This window comes from Zalophus californianus, chromosome 1 (assembly GCF_009762305.2).
Source record: "Zalophus californianus isolate mZalCal1 chromosome 1, mZalCal1.pri.v2, whole genome shotgun sequence".
Lineage (NCBI taxonomy): Eukaryota > Metazoa > Chordata > Mammalia > Carnivora > Otariidae > Zalophus > Zalophus californianus.
In genome coordinates, this window is record NC_045595.1 from 186766177 (window position 1) to 186792498 (window position 26322).

General features: G+C 35.7%; 1 protein-coding gene and 1 long non-coding RNA gene across 9 annotated transcripts in view; one reads left to right on the plus strand and one right to left on the minus strand.

Annotated features, from left to right (window-relative positions):
• Positions 1-26322, minus strand: part of ROBO2 (roundabout guidance receptor 2) — a 1647790-nt gene that overhangs the window by 1382192 nt on the left and 239276 nt on the right. The window lies entirely within an intron of this gene.
• The window catches only part of LOC113917666, a 39297-nt gene continuing 30420 nt past the window's right edge, over positions 17446-26322 (plus strand). Inside the window, exon 1 of the long non-coding RNA XR_003518318.2 lies at positions 17446-17519. This is a non-coding gene — a long non-coding RNA (uncharacterized LOC113917666). The remainder of the gene's footprint in view (positions 17520-26322) is intronic.

Here is a 26322-nt window from a genome sequence, read left to right on the forward strand (position 1 = left end):
CTCAGGTCGCAGGGTGTGAAGGCATTCAAAGCAGAGGAAACAGCATGTGCAAAGGCACTGGAACCTGAAAGAACAGAATTCAGGAGTTAAGAATTGGTGGAGATTGCTGGAATCTAAAGTATAAGGGGTGGCAAGGAGCAAAACTGCCATGGTCATCACAGATAAAACACAGATACTTGTATTGTCCTACTTAGGGTGTAAGACTTTTTTTTCACTGCATGCAAAAGTGACTGGCATACCAATTATTCATACATGAGCAACAAGCAGATTTCAAACTACCCTAGCTTTAGAATTACTTAGAGGTGAATTCAGATTGTTTCTGCCATTCATCAACTGCATGACCTTGGTCAATCTACTTAACTGCATGGGTTCTCTATTTCCCCATCTGTGAGATAGAGATAACCAAAATCTGCACATATGTTGTGAGCACTAAATGGGAAAATGTATCTTTGCTGCATAAAAAAAGCTCAGAATACTAGCAATAATAATGTTATTTTATACCTAAAATATATTATATCTAATTCTAGATCCAAATCTACAGAGAGATTGATGAAGTCAGTAAATCCTCACTCCCGGAAACAATGAAGGCCATGTTGTCACTCAGCTGGGCATGTCAGTGTAACTATCGATTTAGCAACTGGCTGAGGTCACATTTGAATTTACACCAGAGGCATCAAAAACATGTTTAAAGTACTGGTATCATTCAGCTTCAAGCCATCATTTATCCATACTAAATTAGATGCATACCATGGAGACCATTTTAAGTCACAATAGATTATTTGTTTACTTAATATCTAGTTAGTATATGTGGTGATGTAAATTGTTTCCTCCAATTGGCTATTAATATTACATATCAATTTATTCAGAATGGTGGTTTCTGGTGGGATGACCCTCAGAAAGTAAGCAGGATAAAGACAAATAGCAACAGCTTCCATGTCTTGTATATAATTAGATGATCTTGAATTTTCCAAACCTTGCTTGTACTTTGCCAGTTTTTCCTTACAGGATTTACTATTTTTTCATGCAAAATAAAAAAGAATAAGATAACAAATGAATTATAGTTATCTTTGAGAAATCTCATGGTGGAAACATGAATTTTAGAAGAAAAATATTATTTGGATTATGCCACTTCATTTTTCATTTCTTAGATTAGCCTTTTGAAATTTGGATGCCCAGTTCACTTGGAAAAAATAGTAACTAAAAGCAACCCAAATGAAAATTGTCTGTGGCAATTTTTGAGATTATGTGTACACACACATACACACACATACACACACACACACACACACACAAGATTCACCCAAGGTATAGCTTACTATATGTTAGAAATAATAAAATACCTATCCTCATATTGTCAGAATGACAATAAAATTCTTAGCATAGAGCCTGGTAAATACAAAACATTCAATTGCAGCTAGACAATCTTATCATCATCATGAGTCAACATCATCATTCTTACTGTAGCTTTCATCATCATTAACCATTTCTTCTGTTTGAAATTTTTTAGCTGTTTGTAGACATCAGTGGGAAATAAGAATCAGGTCATCCAGAGTAGCAGCAAGAAAGACAAGAATCCTCAGGGGACTTTTGGCTGCTCCAGGTCCCAGCCACAAAGTCTGGAGTTTCTAAGCCTGCTTTGGTAATATCATAAAAGTCAATATATGCCTATTATATGAGTGGTGCCTAATTAAAGCTCACACCCTTGCGCCAGGCACAAGTTGGACACCTGAATCCATATGCATTAGCCCTTTGCACTCTTACCCTATGTCTCAAGCATCACAAACCTGTTGGATTTCTTTGGGTACACAGTACTCTTTTATGTCTCTGTTTCATGTGTGTATCTACTAAGCATGTCCTTCATCATTTGTCTACTGAACTCTTCAGACTACCTCTCAACATCTCTCTGAAGAATTCACTGGCCTAACGGGGCACAACTAATCATGTTTTTCTCTAATCACCACTATGTATACTGCGCACTTTTTAACAGTTTATTTCTATAAAATTGCCAATATCCCACCCCTTTTTACCTAAAGAATTGGCTATCTTACATGTTTGGTCCTAATATAATTGCACTAATTAACTGTTTTGTAAACATTTGTTAAATATCAGGTAATCTCCAAGTTTATCATGGGCAGTAACCATGTCTTATTCAAAACATGTAGCTATATTTTGTAGTATTTAAGATACACGTTTGTAATCTGCTCTAATAATTTTTAGCTGTAACCTAACCTTTCTATGTCTCAATTTCTTTATCTGAAAAATGAAACAAATAACACAATACTTAAAAGATTTTTACAAGCATTAAATGATATAACATGTACTAAAGTTAAATTTTGTTTTCAAACTTTACTCATTATAGATTTCACTGTTTTCAACTAATCCTAAATTGCCTTTAAGTGAGATTAAGAAAAGTTACTTGAATAATATTTGCAATTGTAAACATGGGTCCTTCTTAAGGAAGAAAAACAAACACACTAATAATAGATTGAACATAATATGAATATATTGGTCCTGTGTATTTCAGCCAGCCTGATAACTAAACATTAGACTTTGAAAAATCACAGCAAGGTCAAGTATTGGATCCATAGTCCTTAAGGTATTAACTTATCATTTTGTTTTGATTCATAAAATTTCCTATGGGAAACTTAAAAAGATATGTGCTCATTGAGAATGCAGTAAGATGTAATATATAAGGATACACTCACATACACAGACACACACACAGAGATTCAGAAAAACCATCTCAAAAGCTTAAATATACAACCAGCAATAAAATTAGGCTTAAAGCCTAAAAATTTTTGCTTAAAGCAAAAAACAGGAATAATAACAATAACTTTAAAAAGTATATAAAAGGGGGCGCCTGGGTGGCCCAGTCATTTAGCATCTGCCTTCGGCTCAGGTCATGATCCCAGGGTCCTGGGATCGAGCCCATGTCAGGCTCCCTGCTCAGCAGGAAATCTGCTTCTCCCTCTCCCACTACCCCTGCTTGTGTTCCCTCTCTCGCTGTGTCTCTGTCAAATAAATACATAAAATCTTTAAAAAAAAAGTATATAAAAGTTATAGGGTTGTGATAAAAATTAGTGATGATACATACACAATCTTCATTCTACAATTAGAACACAAAGTTCTTCAGTAAAAGTATAGGATCTGGCCATGATACCAGAAAGGCAAAATAAAGATCACACAATCAACTAACAATCTGAATAAAGATCAGTGGTAGACCAGGCTAGCCCTGGACTCACACAATATTTTCTAGGAAGTCACTTCAGATGTTACTTGAAAGTTTAAAATAGGTCACACTGACAAATTGCTGATCTTTATATTCATTAATAATAATTTATGGATAATTTTCTCTGTGGGATTATGCCACCAACTCAGTGCAGTTTCATCAACTAATGGATTTAAAAAATGGAAAATAAATGATCAGATCAGAAAAAAATTACTCATAACACAGAGAATCAATTGGAAGAATTAATGAGTCCAGTATCACATAATAACTGTGGCCTAGAATGGGGTAAAAGCTGGGGAGATTAGAAAAACAGGATTGGTGACTGAGAGATTTATGCCATGCTTAAATCCCTGACTTGAAGAACTGAATGGATGATAGTGGCACCTTTCTTTGAGAGAATGAGCACAAGAGAAGAAAAGTACTTGCAAGTAATTTTGCACACCAAATTTCAGCTTTTGAGGCATAATCAACAAACATATCCAGTAGCAAACTAGATATAAGCACTGAAATAACAGAAATATATCTAAAAGTGGATATCATGAACTACAAAGACATTAATTGAAGCCATGGGAGAAGAGCAATCCCATGTAAGCATATGTAGAACAGAATTCTTATAGACCCCAACATTTAACTGGTGGGTTAAGAAAGAAGAACCTTCCAAAGGTTTCAGCGCAATGGTCAAAAATTTGGAGTAGATGGTACTATAGAGTCCAGTGAATGAGTGTGTTTTGATGAGAGAATTGTACACAGTATGAAATGCTACTGGGGAAGGAAATAAGACAGGAAATAAACTATTCATTGTATTTCTGAACAAGCAAATTATGTTACATTTGAGAAAGCAGTTCAGTTGTTCAGTAAGAGATGAAAGTAGATAGCACAAGTTGCCCTATGAATGAAAGATGAGCAATAATGCCAAGTATAAGCAGCTCTTATACATACTTAGCTATCAAGTGGAGGAAAGAAAAGGAGGCAGAGCTGGAGAGAGTTGAGTTGAAAGTTTTTATTATTTGTGTGTATTGCTTGATTAAATGGTGACAGAATGGCACCAACAGAGATTGAAATTACAAACAATTCAGATATCGTCTGTCTTGTGGGAAGGATTGACATCCAGATGTGGCGTAATTAGCCTTAGAAAGGAAGAATAACTTCTATTAAACAGAAAGGTGGGGGGAGGAAGCTTTTCGGTGTGGGGTTAGAGGTGGGGAATGGGCATGAGGTTCAGAGACTTCCTGAGGATTTTTTTTCTCTGTGATGTGGAAACTAAGTTCATTCACTGGTAGCAAAGAGAGTGGTGCTAGGAAAGGAGATTTGAAAAGAGTGGGAAAAGAGTGCGATTTTCATTAAGTTCACTGGAAAAGAAAGAAAGAAAGAAGGTTTGACAGGGATGAAAACTTTTCTGAACATCTAGAAGGGTGTGAGAAACATTACAAAAAGAAATATTTAGAACAAAAGGAATGACATATGCTTAGTTCAAAAACCAAAACACCTAAATTCTAATTTTAGCAGGCTCTGGATTCTGTTGAAGGATCTAAGAGAGAAGAAAATCAGTTGTAGATAATAGGTATATTTTCCTGCAGAAATAAAAATTAGGAGATGGATTTTATCATACAAAAGAGAATTAAAGAGAGTGGATGAATGAATGAATGAAAGAGAGGAATATACTAATGAGAGTTGTTAAATGTTCTATGGTTAAATAAGGAAGGCCAAGAAATACTTCTCCTGACAAGTTTTAATGTACAAGATACCTAAGTTACACAGATGACTTAAGTATGTCCTTGCTGGAAAGCAGGGAGATAGTCAAGATAACCTAACAATGTCCTTCTCAGTCCAGATACGCTTTACAAAGTTACTTATCCTCTGAGGGTCAGCTGTCATTATGAATAAACCTGAAAATCCTACCGATCACACGGGGACTTTCACATGTGGAAGGTATGAGGCTGTGAAATGATCTTTTTAGGTACCACATGCATATTAAGATTGTAGGATATAATATCTAAGCCTGGACTTATTTCTTAATTACCCAATTCATTTTACTTAATCATATGTAACAAGATTTGTATTTGCACTTAAAGATTCTCCTTGGCCTGTGGTCTAAACCTGCCCATTAGCACCACTTAACAGTTGTTAAATAGAATATTCACTTGTTGCAGTCTTGATACAACTGTAATCCCAATATTAATTGCTCTCAGTGCGCTGCTATAAACCCATCCAAAGAATATTCCTTAAAACCAGAATATGGAATGTTTTACATTAAGTGTGCAAAATCTTTGTATGCCTACAGAAGAGGATAAGAAATAAAAAGTAATCAAGTTTGAAATATGTGAAAAGAACCTTTGAATTCACTGTCTAATGACTGAGCAAATATAGTTTCTGCAATCATTTGGATGACATGGGGAAACAATAGGGACAGCAATGGAAGCAGGAGACAACCCTAGAGATTTTATATACAACTATAACAATAGTTGTTTTCCTTGTAATGGTAGCATTCATGCATTTTATAATGTTATAGCAGTCTGTACCTTAAGCTTTTAAATTAACCTGGCTTACAAGGTGGAAACATAGGCTAAATGGGACAGACCCATTAACACCGTGTCAAATAAGTTCATGGGAACCATTCTGAAGTTGTATGTCTAAGCTTTTACTACCAACATATTGGCTTTAGATCATTTAAAGAATTTAATAATTGCACATACCATTGCCCACACTAACAATAATTGCTGAGTAATATAATTTAAAATGCTTATAAAATCTGAGTCAGCCTCAGTGTCAGCTATTAAGTCCACCTTGAACAACACACACTTTGTTTTTATTGCTACCAATTGTGCAATGTCCATTCCAAATGGACACATCAATATTTATCTAAAAGATATGCACTATTGCCAAGCATCTCTCTGGAAGAGATACCAGAAACAAGGAAATTGGAGATTTTATTGTTTAGAATATATTTTGTCAATCATTTTGTTTTATTGATACTAAATTTTAGGTTCATTATTTTTAAAAATATCAATGAAAGAAGAAGTTGTCAGGAGTATAGATAGGACATTGTGGGAGAAACTATAAAGCCAGTCATCAGCCTCAAAGTCAGAGTGACATAGCTTATTACTGCTCTTATAGTGAACAGTATTTTAACAAGTAATAAAATGAAAAATACAGGGGCACCGGGGTGGCTCAGTCGTTAAGCAGCTGCCTTCAGTTCACGTCATGGTCCCAGGGTCCTGGGATCAAGCCCCGCATCGGGCTCCCTGCTCAGCGGGAAGCCTGCTTCTCCCTCTCCCGCTCCCCCTGCTTGTGTTCCCTCTCTCACTGTGTCTCTCTCTCTCTCTGTCAAATACATAAACAAAATCTTTAAAAAAAAAAAAGAAAAGTACAGCTTTATATACAACCAAAATTACCTTTTGGGCAATTGTTTTGTATATCTATTTTTGCAATAATGCAGAAGTTAAGGCTCTGCAGACAGGAGGATTGATAATTTCTGCAACTTCTTTGTGTGGCTTTAGATAAGGGATCTCTCTAAACCTCAGTTTCTGCATCTGTATAAAGATACAAAATACATCTCTCTGTGTTATATCAAAGGATAAATGATAAAATGTATTTAAAAACCTTGGGACAGAGTCTGGCAAAGAATAAGTACTCAGTTAATATCAGGTCTTCTGTTAATAGAAAATGATTCACGTAGATAACTTTTTCACCCCTTGCCAGGGTAAAATACCTGACAGATTTAAAGTTGGGCGTAAAACTGAGAACAAGAACTTTTCTACTAAACACAAATTATGTATGGCTGAAGAGGATTTCACTTAAAATATCCTTTTTACACTTATTTGTATGTATAGAGAGAATTTTGTATCCGAAAATGTTTACAATCTAATAAGAAAGATATGTTCAAAAAAGCAAACACAAAATGAACACCAAAATAAAAGCCACTCCATATGAGGCTCACTATGAAACTTTATGTATTATATACATAATTATATATACATAACATCATTAACTCCATTCATACCAGCCGCTTCTTTCACACTGAGTTCTTTCTTCTCAAATCCAGACTCCTAAGAGGTTTCTACTATCATTAATAAGCAGCAAACCTACCTTTTTATTTGGATATCCTCTTGCCACTTTATGTAGATAGAGACCCCAAGAAAAACCAAGCCCCTTCTTTATTCCTCCTCCTCGTCTCACTGCCAACTTTCCTGAAAAGGAGTGCTACAGCTAGGTCCTACAGTTCTGCACTGATGGCTCAATAGTTAGCTCTTAAAATTTGGTTTTGTCATACCCACTCTCCTGAAACTGCTCTCTCAAAGCTTACCAACTACTTCTACAACATTACAAAATCCAGTGGCCTTGTTGCTTCTGATTCCATTTCAGCATTTGCCATTCTTAATCCCAATTCTTTACTTAGAGCTATTGTTTCCTTGTCTGCTCTAACACTGGGTCCTCATTTCACGTTTATAGCAGGTAATACATTGATTGTTGCTTGTATGCCGGACAGAGCTGGGGATGGAACTGTGAATATGGAAGGCATGGTCCTTGACTGCAGAAAAAGGAACCACAAGCACCAATACAGACAAGTGTATGCAAAGATTTCTGGTGTAATGAGTGTTTGAAGGAAAGAAATACTCAATAAGGGATAGTCCAAAATTAAACAGGTTTAGTTAGCATGGGAATTTGAGGCCCTGTATTAGCTTCTTAGGGATTAGCTTCTTAGGGATGCTGTGACAACATACCATAGACTGAGCTAAAATAACAATGTATTCTCTCACAGTCCTGGAGGCTAGAAGTCTGAAATCAAGGTATTGGCAGGGCCGTGTTCTCTCTGAAGGATGTATAGAAGGATCTCAGGTTACTTCTAGATTATCATGCTTGCTGGCATTTCTTAGAATTTGGACTTGTAGATGCATCACTCCAATCACTGTCTCCACTGTCACATGTCTATATTTCCCCTGTATTTCTCCACATTTTCTCTCTGGCATGACCTCATCTTAACTTGATTATATCTGCAAATAACCTATTTTCAGAATGGGGTAACATTCCCAGGTACCAGGAGTTAGGAGGATTTCAACATATCTTTTTGGGGAACACCAATCCAACTCACAATAGACCCTCTGAGGATATGACAATTATAAAGAAAAATAAGGAACAGCTATGTAGATGGCAAGAAGGATGGAAACGTTCATTGTAGACAGAGGCAGAAGCCTAGAGAAAGCCACTAGAAAACTAGTTTGAAACCTCAGTGCCAAGATTACCATCAGAGATAAGAACAGTAGCGCTAGAAGGGATTAGAAATTATGCAGGATCTAGATGTGAAATAATTCAGGTTTTGGGAATCCATTTTTTGTTGCTATATGGAGACAGATATGAGAGTAGAAGATGCTTTTATTATTTCAGATAGAATATATCAGAGAGTATTTCTTTGCTAATGCAAATGATTTGGAGGAAAGAGAGGCAAATGATACCAAAGAGAGAGGCCAGGGAAAGGGTGAGTCATTGAGGAAGTTAAAAAGGGATGGAATCCACTGAACAATGCTTCAGAGAGGAAAAGGTCCACTCTTTTCATTGTAGAGGATAGAATAAAGACAGGATGGGTGCAATAACAGGTGTTAGAATGTAAAGGTAGCTGAGAGTTTTTGTTTTACTTTTTTTCTGTTTTACTTTTTATTTATTTTTAAAATTTTTAGCCATAATCTTTTTTTTGCAGTGAACCACACCCAGATTTCAGATCATTATATGGAACTCCTTATTTTTTTTTTTCTTTTTTCAGATGATATTGTTTATAGAACAGTGTTAGGTTCACAGTGTTAGGGTCACAACAAAATTTAGGGGAAGGTATAGAGATTTCCCATATGCCCTTTGCCCCTCTATATACATAGCCTCCCTGGTTCTCAACATCCTTCACCTGAGTGGTACATTTGTTACAGCTGATGAACCTACATTGATACATCATTAACACCCAAGGTCCACAGTTTTTTTTAAATTTTTTTTAAAGATTTTATTTATTTATTTGACAGAGAGAGACACAGCAAGAGAGGGAACACAGCAGGGGGAGCAGGAGAGGGAGAAGCAGGCTTCCCGCGAAGCAGGGAGCCCGATGAAGGTCGATCCCAGAACCCTGGGGTCATGACCTGGGCTGAAGGACGCTTAACGACTGAGCCACCCAGGCGCCCCCGCAAGGTCCACAGTTTAATGAGGGTTAACTCTTGGTGTTGTACATTCTATGGGTTTGGAAAAATGTATAAGGACATGTATCCACCATTACAGATTCACACAGAGTATTCTCACTGTCCTAAAGATCCCCTGAGAACTTTTATTGTTAATAACCAAGTGTAAGGAAATGGTTATCAGTTGAGAGCAAGTGTAGTAGGGGGTTGATGTAAGAAAGGGACTGAAATAACAGTCTTGGGGAGTGAGAAAGAAATTAGTCTAAGAAAATGTTTAATCCCTAGCATCTCATTTGTTTTTCCCCCTTACTTCTTCTGTCCTTTAAATACAATATGCTTTGTGGTATTATCAATCATCTGTGTTTCTCTTGCTTAGGAAATAACATTTATCCCCTTGGAAAGTAAAATATTTTCCTACCATCACTTTAATTAAAACAAACAAATAAACAAACACCTAACCATCTCCATAGTTTATCAACTACATGTTTAATATCTCCATTTGGTGTTCTGATTGTATTTTACTGTCAGGATCTTCAAGAGTGAACTTTTTCATGAAATCACCTTTTCCTCCACACTTCACAATTTCTGTTAGTGGCACTCTCATTCTTTCATTCTTGCCGAAGCATCTTCGATGTTTAATTCTCCCTCTCTTGCCACACTTAAAAGAGGCCATGCCATCTACACCCCATACTTATGATGATTTTCTCCTCTATTCCTGTATCCACCACTAGTGGTGCTCTGTTGCTCATTTTCTTTCTAATATGCAATTGTAAAATGCTCCCAAGTAATTCCTTGCCTCCTGTCTTTCACTCCAGCAAACCACTCTAAATTCCACTAACAAGTAACCTACAAACATGTGGAAATATATTTAATTTCACATATATCAAATGAATGCAAATTAAAGCAATAGTAATAGATTATTTTGCTTAAATATTAAAAGTAGCAAGTAATTTTTAACCAAGCCATTGTTGAGAGTGTACCTGTAATATGTAAATAGGTATATATAAAATCTATGTGTCTATGTTTATATTTGTGTTTACTTGTAAAGGCCTGGGGGGAATAAAAAATAAAATATGAATGAGTTGTATCAGGTAGATTGAAAAAATGACCACAATATATTTTTTTTACCATTTTCTGAGTCCATAGCCTTTGAAATACAACTTTGCATCTCCCCTCATCAAGAATTGGAGTTAATTTCTCCAACCCTGAAATCCGGGCTGGACTTATAACTTTATTTGTGCCAATATGCCAGTCCTGATCTCAAAAGGTATTGCACACTTCTGTCTTCTGTCTTTCAGCACCATCATTTTCATGTTAACAACCAGTTGAGACCATGTGTGAGGGACCTGTGGCACCCCAGCAGTCAGCTAGCCAACACCCAGAAGCACGGTTGGAGAGCTAACTCATTGCTGGACGCAGAAGCATGTAAAAGCCTATTGCAGAGCCGGAAGAAGAGGTCAGCTGAACCTATTTTAAATTAACAACCCATACGCCAGTTAACCAAATAAATGGTTGTTATTTTAAGTCACCAAATGTTGGGAACAGGTTTTGGGTTTTGGGTTTTTGTTTGTTTGTTTGTTTTCTCCACAATAGTGAGCAGATACAGAGATATACCCAAGTTATCACACTGAATATATCCGAGCAGGAGAAATACAGGTCTGTGGTTTTTAATATCACTTTTTGTTTTATCATATTTTCTAAATTATTCCAGAAATAACTTGCAATTTTGTAATAAGAAAACAGTAAAATTTATTTGCTATTAAGATCAAATTAATCAATCTTCCTAATATACAAACACAAAATCTGGAGTCAGGCCAACTTTTTTTTTCTTAAATTATGAGCAGTATGAACTTGAGCAAAATCAATCTCTCTGAACCTCTATGTTACTATCTTGCCACTGTAATGGTTCTTAAGTATGGTAGAACTGACCCAATATACGTCATGGCTAACAGAGAGTTGGGCAATGTGAGAGATTAAAGGAAACCACAAATTCTTTGCTATTACTCCCACTGAGAGGCAGAGTCCAGTTCCTCTTCTTTGAATTTGGGCTGGCCCAGGTGACTTGATCAATAGAACAGAACAAAAGTGATATTCTAGGATTTTCAGGCTGGGTCATAAGAAAGCCTTACAACTTCTGCTAGACCACTTTGAACACTGGAGAAGCTCTAAGCCTAAGAAGTCTGAATGGCCTGAGACCACTATCCTGAAGATACCACTTGTGGACACTCTGCTGGACAGTCCCTGCTGAACCCAGTCTTTAGGTATTCCTGCAAAAGCACAACATACATATGTGACATCCCTAAGACTCTCTTAAACAGCCTGTCTACTAGCTGAATACCACCACATAAACAAGTGACATCATTTGAAACAGAAAACTCAAGGCGCGCCTGGGTGGCTCAGTTGGTTAAGCATCCTACTCTAGATTTCAGCTCAGGTCATGATCTCAGGGCTGTGAGGTTGAGCCCTGTGTCAGGCTCAGCGCTGGGCATGAAGTCTGCTTAAGATTCTTTCTCTCTCTCTCTATTTTTCTCTCTCTGTCACCCCCCCAAAAAAGAAAAAAAACAAAACAAAACAGAAAACTCAACCAATTGAACTCCACCAAAATGCCTGACCCACAAAATTATAAGATAATAATATGGTCACTATGTTTAGCCACACAGAGTTTCCAGAATTTCTTACACAGCAATAGATACCAAAAACAGGTGGAAAATATTTCCAGAGATAATAACTGTCTCAAACCTTATGTGGTAATTTAAAATTTAAAATCACTTTTTCTTTTATTTCTCTTTCTTTTTTTTTTTTTTCAGTAGCCTCACACCCAGTGTGGAGCACAATGCAGGGCTTAAACTCACAACCCTGAGATCAAAACCTGAGCTGAGATTGAGAGGACACTTAACCCACTGAGCTACCCAGGCACCCCTAAGACCACTTTTTATTTAAACCACTACAAAACTGAAATAATTTTAGGATATGTACCTTATCCCCGAAAAGAACACTGTGCAATCCAAGCAAGAATATTAATTTTGAACTTCAGTTGTATGGTTCCTAAATTTAGGTACCCTAATAGTTTTCAAAGGGCAATGGTTGGTCACAGAGTGGCAAGCAAGCTGACAAATGAGAAGTCTTATGTCACACGATGTAGTCTATATGGAACCATCAGCTTGCAGAGCATTTAGAAGGCTTACTGGAGGACACAGGGGTTAATCGATATCGCAGCAGGGCCTAGAAGTTATAATCACTAAATAGGATAATAAAACCTAATCCTGAATTGAGCCTATTCCCATGTTGTCTCAGCCCGTCACATTCCAGATCCTGAAAACTGTAGTTGAACGTAATCACTGAAGTGAGCCAACCGTTTTCTCTCTGTTGTTTGAGAAAGAAATATGGAGAAAAACACATCTCAGGTTTCTGGATCATGAATTAAAGGATGTATGTGTTCAGGAAGGTTATCCCAAAGCATAAAAGACAGATTGTTATTCGCTAAAGAAACCATTACACAAATTGCCTTGCAAAAAAAGCCAGTGTAAAACTGCTTATGAGCTGCAGAGAGTTCACAAGAAATGCTATTGCTCTTTTTTCTTGCAAATACATTAATTCAGGATTTAGGCTATGATGACTCCATTATCTAACCATCTAATGCTCCTGACCCTTCTTCATTTCAAACTAAGTATGCCATACATATCCTGGTTCTCATACACCAAACTCAAAAACTCACTCTTAATCTTTCCTTCTTATTAATGCTTTCTGCCAGAAATAAAAAGACATACAAACACATAAAATTAAATCAAACATCTTCGTGACACAAATACACAGGAGGACAAATGGTCTGGGAACAAAGCTACATAATAAAAATGTGGCACACAGAGATTTTTTTATGGAGTTACACATATTCCCCTACAGATGATATCATCTCTTTCTATATCCTTTTCTTTTAGGACATAAAAGGTCAAACATATTATGATTGGCGCAGGATATTTTTAATCTCTGTGTCAAAATAGCACTGAGGTTAAAAGCTAGCTTGAGAATGAGGAAATGACTATTAAAAAGGGAAAGAAAGTTTTTAACCTTTTTAAAATAGTGCAATGGAACCTAAGTGATTATTTGAAAGAAGAGTAGTCGAAATATTTTATCTGAAGCCTGGGAATTATCTCAAATATAATTAACACACACTAAGGAACACATCTTCAGGAATGTGCACTACTTATCACATTTCAGGGATGCTTGGGTTACATTTTAAAAGCATGAAAGTTGGTAGAGAGTTCTAGAACTCCAATTTCCCATTATAGCAAATGTCGTATTTTAGAAATCATGGCAGAATCTACTGAGTCAACTCATTTGAATTTCTTTTCATTGTTATTAAAAGTAAATGTGTTTTTTTTACCTATTTATTTACCTGAGGGTGCGCAGGGAGGGAGGGGCAGAGCGAGAGGGACAGGGAGTCTTGAGCAGACTCCATGCTGAGTGCACCTGACTCAGGGCTCCATCTCACCACCCTGATATCATGACCAGAGCTGAAACCAAGAGTCAGATGCTTAACCAACTGCACCACACAAGCGCCCCAAAAGTATATATTTTCTTAGGAATATTACCATGCAATTTTAACTTAAAGCAAATGCAAAAACAAAACAAAACACTAACCTAACATTTTAAAAAATCTGAAATCTACTCTATTTTCTTTCATACAAAACTTAACCTATAATCCCTTTTCTTAATTTATATAGCCTTGTTAGCCTGTTGCATTTCTAACAGAAAGAAAAAAGTCCATACACTACCACTATTATTGCAACTACTATTTACTGCAGAAAAGAAAATAAAATGTTACTTTCCTTATCAAGCTCCTGTTTTACGCATGGAAAACCGGCTTGATGTACTTTACATACCTCATCTCAAAAGTTCTTACAACAAATCTACATTTTGATTGTAGAGGGAAGGAAACTATTAGTATGGCTCCAAATACTTCCATGATTTGCCCTGACCACAGGTTATTACGTTCCAAAATCAGTATCCAAACCCATTCTCCATTAAGCATCATTGTACTTATATTGCATATAATGACCTTAATTATTTCAACCAAATCACTTAATCCACTCAGCTATTATTTACTGAGTCGCCAGAATAAATAAAATTATCTCGTAGGTCCTATGGATACCACAGACATTACTCCTGCACTAATGATCTTACATTTCATGAGTGAATCCACACAACAAACAAGTATGTGATAAATAAAAATAACTGAGAATTGTAATAATGGCTATGAAGAAATCAAAATATTGATATTGAAATGAAGAAGGTGACCTATTTCAGGTAATATTGTCTGAGCGGTCCTGGAAGGCTGACATTTCTGCTGAGCCCTGAAGGAAGTGAAGTTGCTGGTCACGCAGAATGTCAGGAAGGTGCATTCTAGGCAGCAGTGTCAAGAGCACAGGTTGAAAAAGGTTGACCTCTGCCAGGAGCTGAAAGAAATTCAGGGAGGTAGATGTAGGATGGCGGGGGGTGGCTGAGAGGAGATTTACAGGCTGCTACAGATCGTAGAGGACAGGGCCTTGTAGCACGGTAAGATGTCTTTCTTTTCTAGGGAAAATCACTGAAAGTTTTGAAGCAATTGAGTGGTGTGCTCTCATTTATGTTTTAAGAATATTCCACTTGCTCTAGATAGTGAGTGGATTGGTGAAGGGTGAAAGCAAATTCAGGAAAATCTTTTAGGAAACTACTGTGAAGAGCCAGGAGCAAAAACTGCTGGTGGTGTAAATAATATAATTGCAGTGGATACAGAAAAGGCACTGAATCCAGTGACTGGAGAGAGTACTAACTGAGCTTGCTATTAGATTTGACACAAGGAGTAGGGATGGTGAGAAATAGAGAATCCAGAGATAATGCCAACGCTTCTACTTGAGAAAATGGATGATGGTACCACTTAATTAGAGAAGGAAGATTAAGAAGGCTTTGATTTAGGATGAGTAAAAAATTCTCTTTTGAATATCTGAAGTGAGACTCTGGTTGGTGAGATCAAATTAGGCAATAGGATGTGTGTGTCTTGAGGACAGAGGAAGATCTGCTTCTACATAATAGCATAAAGCCAGAATCGGCATAAACAATTTCAGTTTAACAAGTTTTCATTGAAAGTTTTCTTTATGCAAGGTACTCTGCAAGGCATTTGTTCTAAAAAAGGTAACACTGTGTGTGTGTTAATGGAGGGGGGTTAGATATTATTACTGATGGTAAGTGGAGGGAAAAGTATTCTGTCAGATGGTTATCCTGAACACATGAGGGGCATTAGCAATAATGGACAAATGCACTAAGGAAATGCATTTGATCTGAATCTGGAAGGACGGATGTTTAATCTGGGGGAAGGTATAGATGGAAAAGGGATATGGACATTCCACCCTGCAAGAGAAGCAGAAGCAATGTCATGGAATGAATAAGTAACTTCTAGGCACTTCTATAGGTCCATAACTAAGTCAGGCACTGGTTTTAGAGTTGTGGACAAAGGTGGACCTCTTTCCTGTCTTCAAGGAGCTTAAAATTTAGTGACACAGACTGGCATTCACCAGTTTATGAGAAGCATAATCACTGTTACAAAAATCATTCGAGGTCCTCTGTGAGTGTAATATAGAAAAATCAAGCCAATCAGAAGTTTGGGTACAACATCTCTGAGAAAGTAAGGTATCAGATGAAAACTGTAGAATGACTACATATTAGCTACAAAGAAAAGAAGATAATATCATAATATAACCTTGGTTAGCAATGGAAGACTGAATGGGAAGGAGGGGAGTAAATATGGGGACAGATGTCCACAGACTACAGAAATGGTCGAAATAAAAGATGATGTACTAGAACAGAGGCAGTGATGATTGAAGGAAGTACCAGAAATTGAAAGATACTAAGGAATTAGAACTAATAAGACTTAATGACTGACTGACAGTGGGAGGTGAGGAGGGTGAAAAAGTCAAGGTTACTTCAGCTTTCTGACTTAAGTAACTCACTTGATGATGCCATTTACTGAAATGCGGAGCACTGGGGGAGGAGTGAGTTTGCAGTAGGGGATGGGAAAGAGGATTACTTCAGTTTGGAGCATTTTACGTTGTAACGTTTTTGAGGTCAGCAGGTAAACTGTAATCTATTAACTATTAACTAGACCCGAGACCCCATGAAGCTAATGATTACTTCTATGTTGTTCAATGTTACATCCCCAGTGTCTATTACACCATTTGACTGTCAAAACTATGTTTTATTAATTCTGAATGAGCCACTTTAAAATATTTTAGGAAGCACTTGGTTTCAAATATTCACCATTCCAACAATAATAATAATTTTTCAAATTTAAAATATCCTTTATGTTCGAATAAAAGTTTTCACTGTGAACACAAAGCTCCAAAGGGCAGGTTAAAAAACACCAAACTACTAAAGTGACTGAGCCACTTTACTGTCTACGACATTTATTCCAAGTTCCATGGATTATTATGTGTGGTAAAATCAGTGTTTTCCATGAGATTCATAATGAATAATAACAGGTAATAGGCTCTACACAATCTGATAGTATAAACACCTGCTTAACATTGTTTTTCCTGCACTAACTTAAACTCCAGGTTTCCTCACTACCTTCTTTTTTTTTCACCAGAGAATCTTTATGAAACTATTTCTGTGGAACACCAATTTGTTATTCACTAGTCTATAGTATTGCTATATGTGATTCTCAACTATATCTGCTGCAAGGTAAAAAAAAAAATAAAAAAAATAAAAAAAAATATACAGTTTTGAAAAGTAACAACTTCCATATCTGAGATCTATCAATATCATCATCCAATTGAAATTCCCAAGATGTGTGAATATTGGAGTTGGTGATTTTTAAAATGGAAACAAAAACTCAATAAATATTAATTAGAATTATTTCTTCCTTTTAACACTTTAAAAACATCATATTTTCAACCTTCTTTTGGGGATGATGAAATAAAGGTATATTTTCCTAAATATCACATCCCAAATATTGCTTGTTATTGGGCAGATCTTTCACAACAGGAGACTTTCAAAACTCAAAGTCATACCTTTAGATATAGCACAACAAAGTAGAAATGTGCCAAATTACCCAGAAACAATTTGGATAGCTGGCAAACAGGGCTGCCTGCTGGTTTGTGAACAGGGTAAGTAATTTGCCACTCAACTCTCCTCTATTTGCCTCAATAAATTGTAGGGTACTTAGAACCCTACTATCTGTTATCCATCTGTCTATATTTCTCTGCTCTGTCAGTGTCTGACAGTAGAAAGGTTTCATCTTGTCTGTTCCCTTACAGCTGTCAGGGAAGATATAAAAGAAATCGGCTGACTTTGGAAAGAGGGGGATTTACACTTAGTATGTAGACTAGAACATCTCCTTAGTCAGCTAGGAGGAAAAGGTGATAAACCCAGAATAAAAATAGAAGGAAACATTAAGAAGAAACGTGAAATAAATTACCCTCTCACCAGATGACCCGGCAGGGTGATCAAGCCTTGTATTTTCTAATCAACATATTCATAAACAAGATATTCACAAAATGTCATCGACAGCTAGTTAGCCCAAACACATCAACACTGCTTGTCACACTGCTTCAGTACTTCTCTTCTATTTAATTGGGACTGAATTCTTTAAAGTGTGTAGAAATTTGAACAGATAGAATGAAGTCCAGTTCTTGAAAACATAGGTTATTGTTAGGTACCAAAAATGTAACTTGTATTTGTTTCTTTTCTCCAGGTAAATAAACTACACAGTAAATTTAAATGTTTATCCTTCTCAATTTAACATACTTATCATCATCTCCTTCCAGAGAAAAAGAAGTACCCATTATGTAATAAAGGACTGCTTCATTAATTTTTTTTATCAAATACATAAAGCATTTGAGAAGTATATCTGGTATTAGATAGAGAAGGCAGCAACCAGCCAGAACAATAGGAATGCACACTGGGAAGAATACAGAAATTTGTAGCTAAAATTGCTTCCACAGAAAAAATATTTCTTTTGTTTTCTGAAAAGATTTGGAGATGGTGGCAAAAACCAAAATGATGAGCAATTACAACAATATGAAGCACTGAAAATAAAGTTTCTAAATCAGAGGAACAGGATTCAAATTTCAGCTTTCCCTCTTCCTAGTTGTATAGGTTTATATACATAACTCATTTAACTTCTCTACCTTTGACTGCCTCTTCTATAAAATGGGAATAATAAATACATGTTATTGGGTAATTATAAACATTAAAAGAGTAAAAATAGTGAATTCAATTTTTGTTAAATTTTGAATATTATTGAGTGATATTTTTTCTTATTTGGAAAAAAGCAACAAGGTAAAAATGTATGTACACGTTAAGAGCAGAAATGCAAAAAGCAAAGTACTTTTTATTTGTCTACCAGATAATACAGAGTTCTAAGAAATTCAATACCTTCTTTCTCCTAGATCCATTTTTCAGATTTCAGATATAGCTGTTTCTGATCTGTTTTCTATAAATCTCAGTATTTTTCATTCACAGTTTCAAATCAATATAAAAATGTACCATCTGTGCTCTAGCACCTCATACCTCACCTAGTATAAAAATTTTTCACTTGCTACTGTAATTTTAGTCACTATCCACAAAATATTCTATCAACAACTTGCAGGTAACAAAATAGTCATTTATCCTTGCATCCCTGTACCTGACCAAGTTCCTTGAACAGAGCAGCCATTTGAAAATATGTTGGCTGTATAATAATGCAAATTGTCCAATGTTCAGAGATTTTACACACTATTGACTCAAGATATGAAACAATTCATCATCAGTCCTATTAGGCACTACGGTGAGGGTTGGTGATGGTGACAAAGACGGGACTTGCATAGAGGAAAAAAATGAAAAGTAAACTGTGCTGTTGATTTCCAGAAGTTACCAATCAGGGGATATATTAGCAAGGAAGAGAAAAATTAAAAGAATGTATAACGTGAAAACCATTTTGGAGAAGCAACATGTATCATAGAGGACTCATGGTTTTTATTACTTCCAGGAAGCATTTTTGACAGATCAATGCAATTAAATGCAATAAAATCAATGCAATTCAAAGGCAGCTATTATGAACCATAGACAAAAAAGGAAAAAAAAATTAAAAATTATAGCTGAGTGAGATTTTCACATTTGAACATATGTAATACTTTTGAGTTTTTTCTAATAGAGGTGAAAAAGAAAAATAAATGGGATAAGAGAATTTTCCATTTCAAGGAAGCAAACTAATTCATGAGGGAACACATCTTCTTGCCTGTAATTTCTAGGTGAATCAGTTATGGTGGCATTTTACTTTATTTTATTACCTTTTAATTCCATTATAGTCAACATACAGTGTTATATTAGTTTCAAGTTATAGTGATTCAAATACTATACATTACTCAGTGCTTATCAAGGTAAGTGTACTCGCAATCCCCATCACCTGTTTCACCCATCCCCCCACATATCTCCCCTCTGGTAACCATCAGTTTGTTCTCTACACTTAAGAACCTGTTTTTGGTTTGTTTCTTTTTGTCTTTGTTCTTTGTTTTGTTTCTTAAATTCCATATAATGAGTGAAATAATATGGCATTTGTTTTACTCTGACTTATTTTGCTTAGCATAATACTCTCTAGATCCATCCATACTGTTGCAAATGGCAAGATTTCATTCTTTTTTTACGACCCAGTAATATTACATTGTATAAATATACCATATCTTCTTTATCCATTTCTCTATTGATGGATACTTGGCCTGCTTCCATAATTTGGCAATTGTAAATAATGCTGCAATAAACATAGGGGTGCATATAGCCCTTTAGTGTTTTCATATTCTTTGGGTAAATACCCAATAGTGGACTTCTGGATCATATGGTAGTCCTATTTTTAATTTTTTTAAAGAAAGTTCATACTGTTTTCCACAGTGGCTGCACTAATTTTCATTCCCACCAACAGTGCAAGAGGGTTCCTTTTTCTCCAAATCCTTGCCAACATTTGTTGTTTCTTGTATTTTTTTATTTTAGCCATTCCAGCAGGTGTGAGGTGATATCTCATTGTGGATTTGACTTGCAATTCCCTGATGATGACTGATGCTGAACAACTTTACATATCTCTGTTGGCCATCTGGAAGTCTTCTTTGAAGAAATATCTGTTCATGCCTTTTGTCCATTTTTAATTGAATTACTGACTTTTTTTTGGTGTAGAGTTGTATAAATTCTTTATATATTTTGCATACTGACCTTTTATCAGATATATCATTTGCAAAGATCTTCACTCGTTCAGCCAACTGTTTTTAATTTTGTTGATTTTTTCCTTCACTATGCATAAACTTTTTTATTTTGATGTAGTCCCAATAGTTTATCTTTGTTTTTACTTTGCTTGCCTCAGGAGGCATATCTAGAAAAATGTTGCTGTAGCTGATATCAGAGAAATTACTATCAGTGCTCTCTTCTAAGAATTTTATGGCTTCTGGTCTCACATTTAGGTCCTTAATCCATTTTGAGTTGTTGTTTTTGTTTTTGTTTTGTATGGTGTAAGGAAATGGTCCAGTTTCACTCTTTGCATGTAGCTTTTCCCATCACCATTTGTTGGAGAAACTGTCTTTTTCCCATTGCATACTCCTGCTTACTTTGTTGAAGATTAACTGACCATGTTACTATGGGCTTAGTTCTGGGCTCCCTAATGTTTTCTATTGATATATATGTCTAGTCTTCAGTACCATACTGTTTTGATTACTACAGCTTTGTAGTATATCTTAAAATCTGGGATCGTGATACCTCCAGCTTTGTTCTTTTTTTCAAGACACTTTGGCTCTTCAAAGTCTTCTAGGATTGTTTGTTCTAGTTCTGTGAAAAATGCTATCAGTGTTTGGATAGAGATTGCATTAAATCTATAGATTGCTTTGGTCATGGCCATTTTAACAATATTTGTTTTCCAATCCATGAGCATGGAATATCTTTCGATTTGTTTGTGTCGTCTTCAATTTCTTTCATCAGTGTTTTACAGTCTTTCACCTCCTTGTTTAAGTTTATTCCTACCTATTTTATTATCTTTGATGCAATTGTTTTATTAATCTCTCTTTCTGCTGCTTCACTATTAGTGTATAGAAAGGTAATGGATTTCTGTACATTGATTTTATATCCGGCAAACTTACTGAATTCATTCATCAGTTCTAGTAGTTTATTGGTGGAGTCTTTTGTGTTTTCCATATATAGCATCATATCATCTGCAAATAGTGCAAGTTATAACTCTTCCTTACCAATTTGGATGCATCTTATTCCTTGTTTGATTGTTATGACTAGGAGTTCCAGTTCTATGTTGAATAGAAGCAGTGAGAGTGGACATTTTTACTTTGTTCCTGACCCTACAGGAAAAACTTTCAGTTTTCCACCATTGAGTATGATGTTAGCTGTGGGTTTTTCATATATGGCCTTTATTATTATAGGTATGTTCCCTCTAAACCTACTTTTGTTGAGGATTTTTATCATCAATGGATGTTGTACTTTGTCAAATGCTTTTTCTGCATCTATTGAAGTAATCGTATAGTTTTTATCCTTTCTGTTGTTGATATGATGTAATACTTTGATTTGTGAATATTGAACCAACCTTTCATCTTAGGAATAATTCCCACTTTATTGTGGTGAATGATTTTTTTAATGTATTGTTGGATTCTGTTTCCTAATGTTTTGTTGTGGATTTTTGCATCTATGTTCATCAGAGATATTGGCCTGTAGTTCTTTTTCTGTAGTGTCTTTATCTGGTTCTGGTATCAGGGTAATGATGGCCTCATAGAATGAATTTGGAAGCTTTCCTTCATCTTCTATTTCTTGGAATGGTTTTAGAAGAATAGGAATAACTTCTTTTAAAAGTTTGGTAAAATTTACCTGAAGCAGTCTGGTCCTGAACTTTAGTTTGTCAGCAGTTTTTTAAATTACTGATTTAATTTCATTGCTGGTAATCGGTCTTTTCAAATTTTCTGTTTTTTCCTGAATCACTTTTGAGAGGTTATATATTTCCAGAAATTTATCCATTTCTTCTCAGTTTGTCAACATATAATTAGTCATAATATTCTCTTATAATCCTTTGTATTTCTATGGTGTCAGTTATTTCTCCTCTTTCATTTCTGATTTTGTTTGGGTTCTCTTTCTCTTTTTTTCTCTACCTTTCCCATCTCTCTCCCTTTTGCTCTTTTTTCTGGGGGGGAGTGGTCAGTCTGGCTAAGAGCTTATCAATTTTGTTCATCTTTTCAAAGAACCAGCTACTGGTTTCATTTATATCTTCTACCTTTTTTTTTAGTTTCTATTTTGTTTATTTCTGCTCTAATCTTTATTATTTCCTTTTTCCTACTGGTTTTGGGTTTTGTTTTTCTTTTCTAGCTCCTTTAGGTGGAATGTTAGGTTGTTTATTTGAGATTTTTCTTGCACTTGAGGTAGGCCAGTAGTGCTGTCAACTTCTCTCTTAGAAGAGCTTTTGCTGCATCCCAAAGATTTTGGATTGTTGTGTTTTCATTTTCATTCATCTCCACGTATTTTTTTATTTCCTCTTTGAGTTTTCAATTGACACATTTATTTTTTTAGGAGCATGTTATTTAACCTTCATGTATTAGTATTAATGTTCTTTGCAGATTTTTCCTTGTGGTTGATTTCTAGTTTCTTAGCATTGTGGTCAGAAAAGATGTATGGTATGACTTCGATCTTTTTAATTTGTTGAGACTTGTTTTAGGCCTAATATGTGATCTGTTCTGGAGAATGTTCCATATGCACTTGAAAAGAATGTGTATTCTGCTGTTTTAGGATGGAATGTCCCAAATATATCTGTTAGATCCATCTGGTCCAATACATCATTCAAAGCTACTGTTACATTTTGATTTTCTGGGAAGTTTGAGTGATCTATCCATTGATACAAGTGGACTCTTAAAGTCCCCTACTATTACTGTATTATTATCAGTTAGTTCCTTTATGTTTGTTATTAGCTGCTTTATTTACTTGGGTGCTCCCAATTTGGGTGCATAAATATTTACAATTGTTATATCTTCTTTTTGGATTGTTCCTTTATGATTACATATTGTATTTCTTTGTCTCTTGTTACAGTCTATGTTTTAAAGTTTATTTTGCCTGATAGCAAGTATTGCTATCCCAGCTTTCTTTCCACTTCCATTTGCATGATAAATGCTTTTCCATCCTTTCACTTTCAATCATGTGTCTTTAAGTCTGAAATATGTCTTTTATAGGGAGCATATAGATGGGTTTTGTTTTTGTATCCATCCTGTCACCCTTTGTCTTTTAATTGGATTATGTTGCCCATTTATATTCAAAGTAATTACATATAGGTGTGTCCTTACCGACATTTTGTTACTTCTTTTATGCTTGTTTTTATAATTCTTCTCTGTTCCTTTTTTCCTTTACTTTCTTCTCTCAGGATAACTTGGCTTTCTTTAGTGACATACTTGGATTCCTTTCTCTTTATTCTTTGCATATCTATTACTGGTTTTTGATTTGTGGTTATCATTCGGTCTGATGGTTGCTAAAGTTTGAATCCATTGTTTACTTCTCTTCTCCACACGTTTTATACATATAGTATACTTTACATCCTTTTATTTTCTAAGTCTCTTGACTGATTTTTACAGATATACTTTTTTTTTTCTTTTGTACTTCCTACTTTCCTTACTCTTGCTTATGGTCTTTCCTTTCCACTCAAAGAGTCCCCTTCAACAGTTCTTGTAGGACTGGTTTAGTGGTAATGAACTACTTTAACTTTTGTTTGGGAAATTCTTTGTAATTACTTATAGATTAATTACCTATAGGACCTCCTTGGGTTGATTTTGTTGGGGGCTTTCTGTGCCTCCTAGATCTAGATTTTTATTTCCTTCCCCTGATTTGGAAAGTTTTCAGCTATTATTTCTTCAAATAAATTTTCTGCCCCCTTTTTTCTCTTCTCCTTCAAGGATCCTTATAATACAAATGTTATTATGCTTGATAGTATATGCTTGCTCTATTTTCATTTTTTATTATGTTTTTTTCTTCTCTCTCCTACTCAGCTAGATTGCTTTCCATTACTCTGTCTTCCAGGTCACTGATCCATTTTTCTGCTTCCTCTAGTCAACTATTTATTCCATCTAGTGTATTTTTAATTTTAGTTATTGAGTTCTTCATCTGTATTAAGTTCTTTTTTATGTTTTTTCTCTCTTTGTGAAGGGTTTCACTGAGGTCCTCTACTCTTTTCTCAAGTCCAGGAGTATCTTTATGAATATTACTTTAAATTCTCTATCAGGCTTATTACTTATCTGTTTCATTTGGGTCTCTTGCTGTGATTTTGTTCTATTCTATTATTTGGAACACATTCCTCTGTTTCCTTACTTTGTCTCTCTCTGTCTTTTTTTTTAAGACTTCATTTATATGAGAAAGAGAGAGTGTGCAGGAGCAGGGGTGGAGGGCGAGCAAAAGGAGAGGGAGAAGCAGGCTTCCTGCTGAGCAGGGAGCTGGATGCAGGGCTCAATCACAGGACCCCAGGATCATGACCTCAGCCAAAAGCAGACACTTAACTGACTGAGCCACACAGGAGCCCCTCTCTCTGTCTGTTTCTATGGGTTACGGAAGTCAGCTACGTCTCCTCTCTTCAAAGTAGTTGTCTTATGACCCTTAGAGTACAATGTTCCCTGTTCCCCAGGATCTGGTGCTTCAGGGGTGTTTCTTATGTGTGTTTCATGTACTCTGCTCTTGTGGCTGAGCCAGTCTATCCTTCTGGCCAGTTGTCTGTACGGGCTCTCTTTGCCTGTTGTGGGAAGGATTTGGTTCTTGTTGTTAGTGGACCAGTCTGAGGTTGCCTTGGGCTTGAGTTGAGTTAGATGAGCCATTTGCTCATGCATCAAGAGATGCAGTAGCACAAAACTGCAGGGGTCTTTCCTGCGTTGTCCCCTGAGAAGCTTTCATTGATTAACAGTGCCTATAGTCACACCAGCTGTCTGCCTCCAGGCCACTCCTGGGGTTTGGTGGTATTTTTATAATGTATTCTAGGCAGCAGAACACCCAGGTTCAGTTTTCAAATAACTACAGACTTGTTTCACACAGACTTATTCTTTTATTGATTGTAGGTATAAACCAAAATACTAGGACCTAGTCAGTTAAGAGCAATTCTAGGGATGTGAGAGGCATTATTTGTGAATATAATCTTCCGGTAGCATTATAGACATATAGTATAGAAAACCTTTTCAACCATCTTTCTCAGGCTAAGTCTCTATAATATACTGCTGTTTGTTTCATGAAAAAAAGGATTGCATGGTCAAATAATTTTTAGAGAAAACGCATTAGAAATTCTCTTCCACATGCTAATTATCTCAATCAAGCTTTAGAATAGAACCATAAATAGTTCAAAATATAGTTCATGGAGTAAGACACTAAAAGTTGGCACACTTCACTGAATTTTATAAACATACATCCCCCCCTCTTTTTCCATAGATATACATCTTATATTACTCCACTGAAACCTCATACAACTTACGAAGTAAAAATGAAGACACTTAAATTCAAAGAATTTCCTACTTCATACATAATCTCCAAGCTAATTGCATTTAAAATGAAATGCACAAATTCTCTACTATAATGTTGCTCACCTTTTCACTATGTGGTCCTATTTTTTGTTTTTGATGAATTTTACACAGTGGGTTCAGTGACAGCATGCACCAATAGTAGGTATTGCATGATTTCTTTAACTAAGGCCCAGCCATCCTACCTTTGTTTGAAGCTTTTGTTTGATTCATATTTGCAAGATTCACTGGATTTTCTTTTTCTCAACTCCATTTTGCTCCTAAATCCACCTGAGGAATTTTGAAAATTTTAGATACTGTATTTTTCATTAATAAGGTTTCCATTTTTTATTTTTTAATTCTTTTTTTTAAGATTTTCTTTATTTATTTGACAGAGAGAGAGCACAAGCAGGGGAAGCTGCAGGCAGAGGGAGAGGGAGAGGCAGAC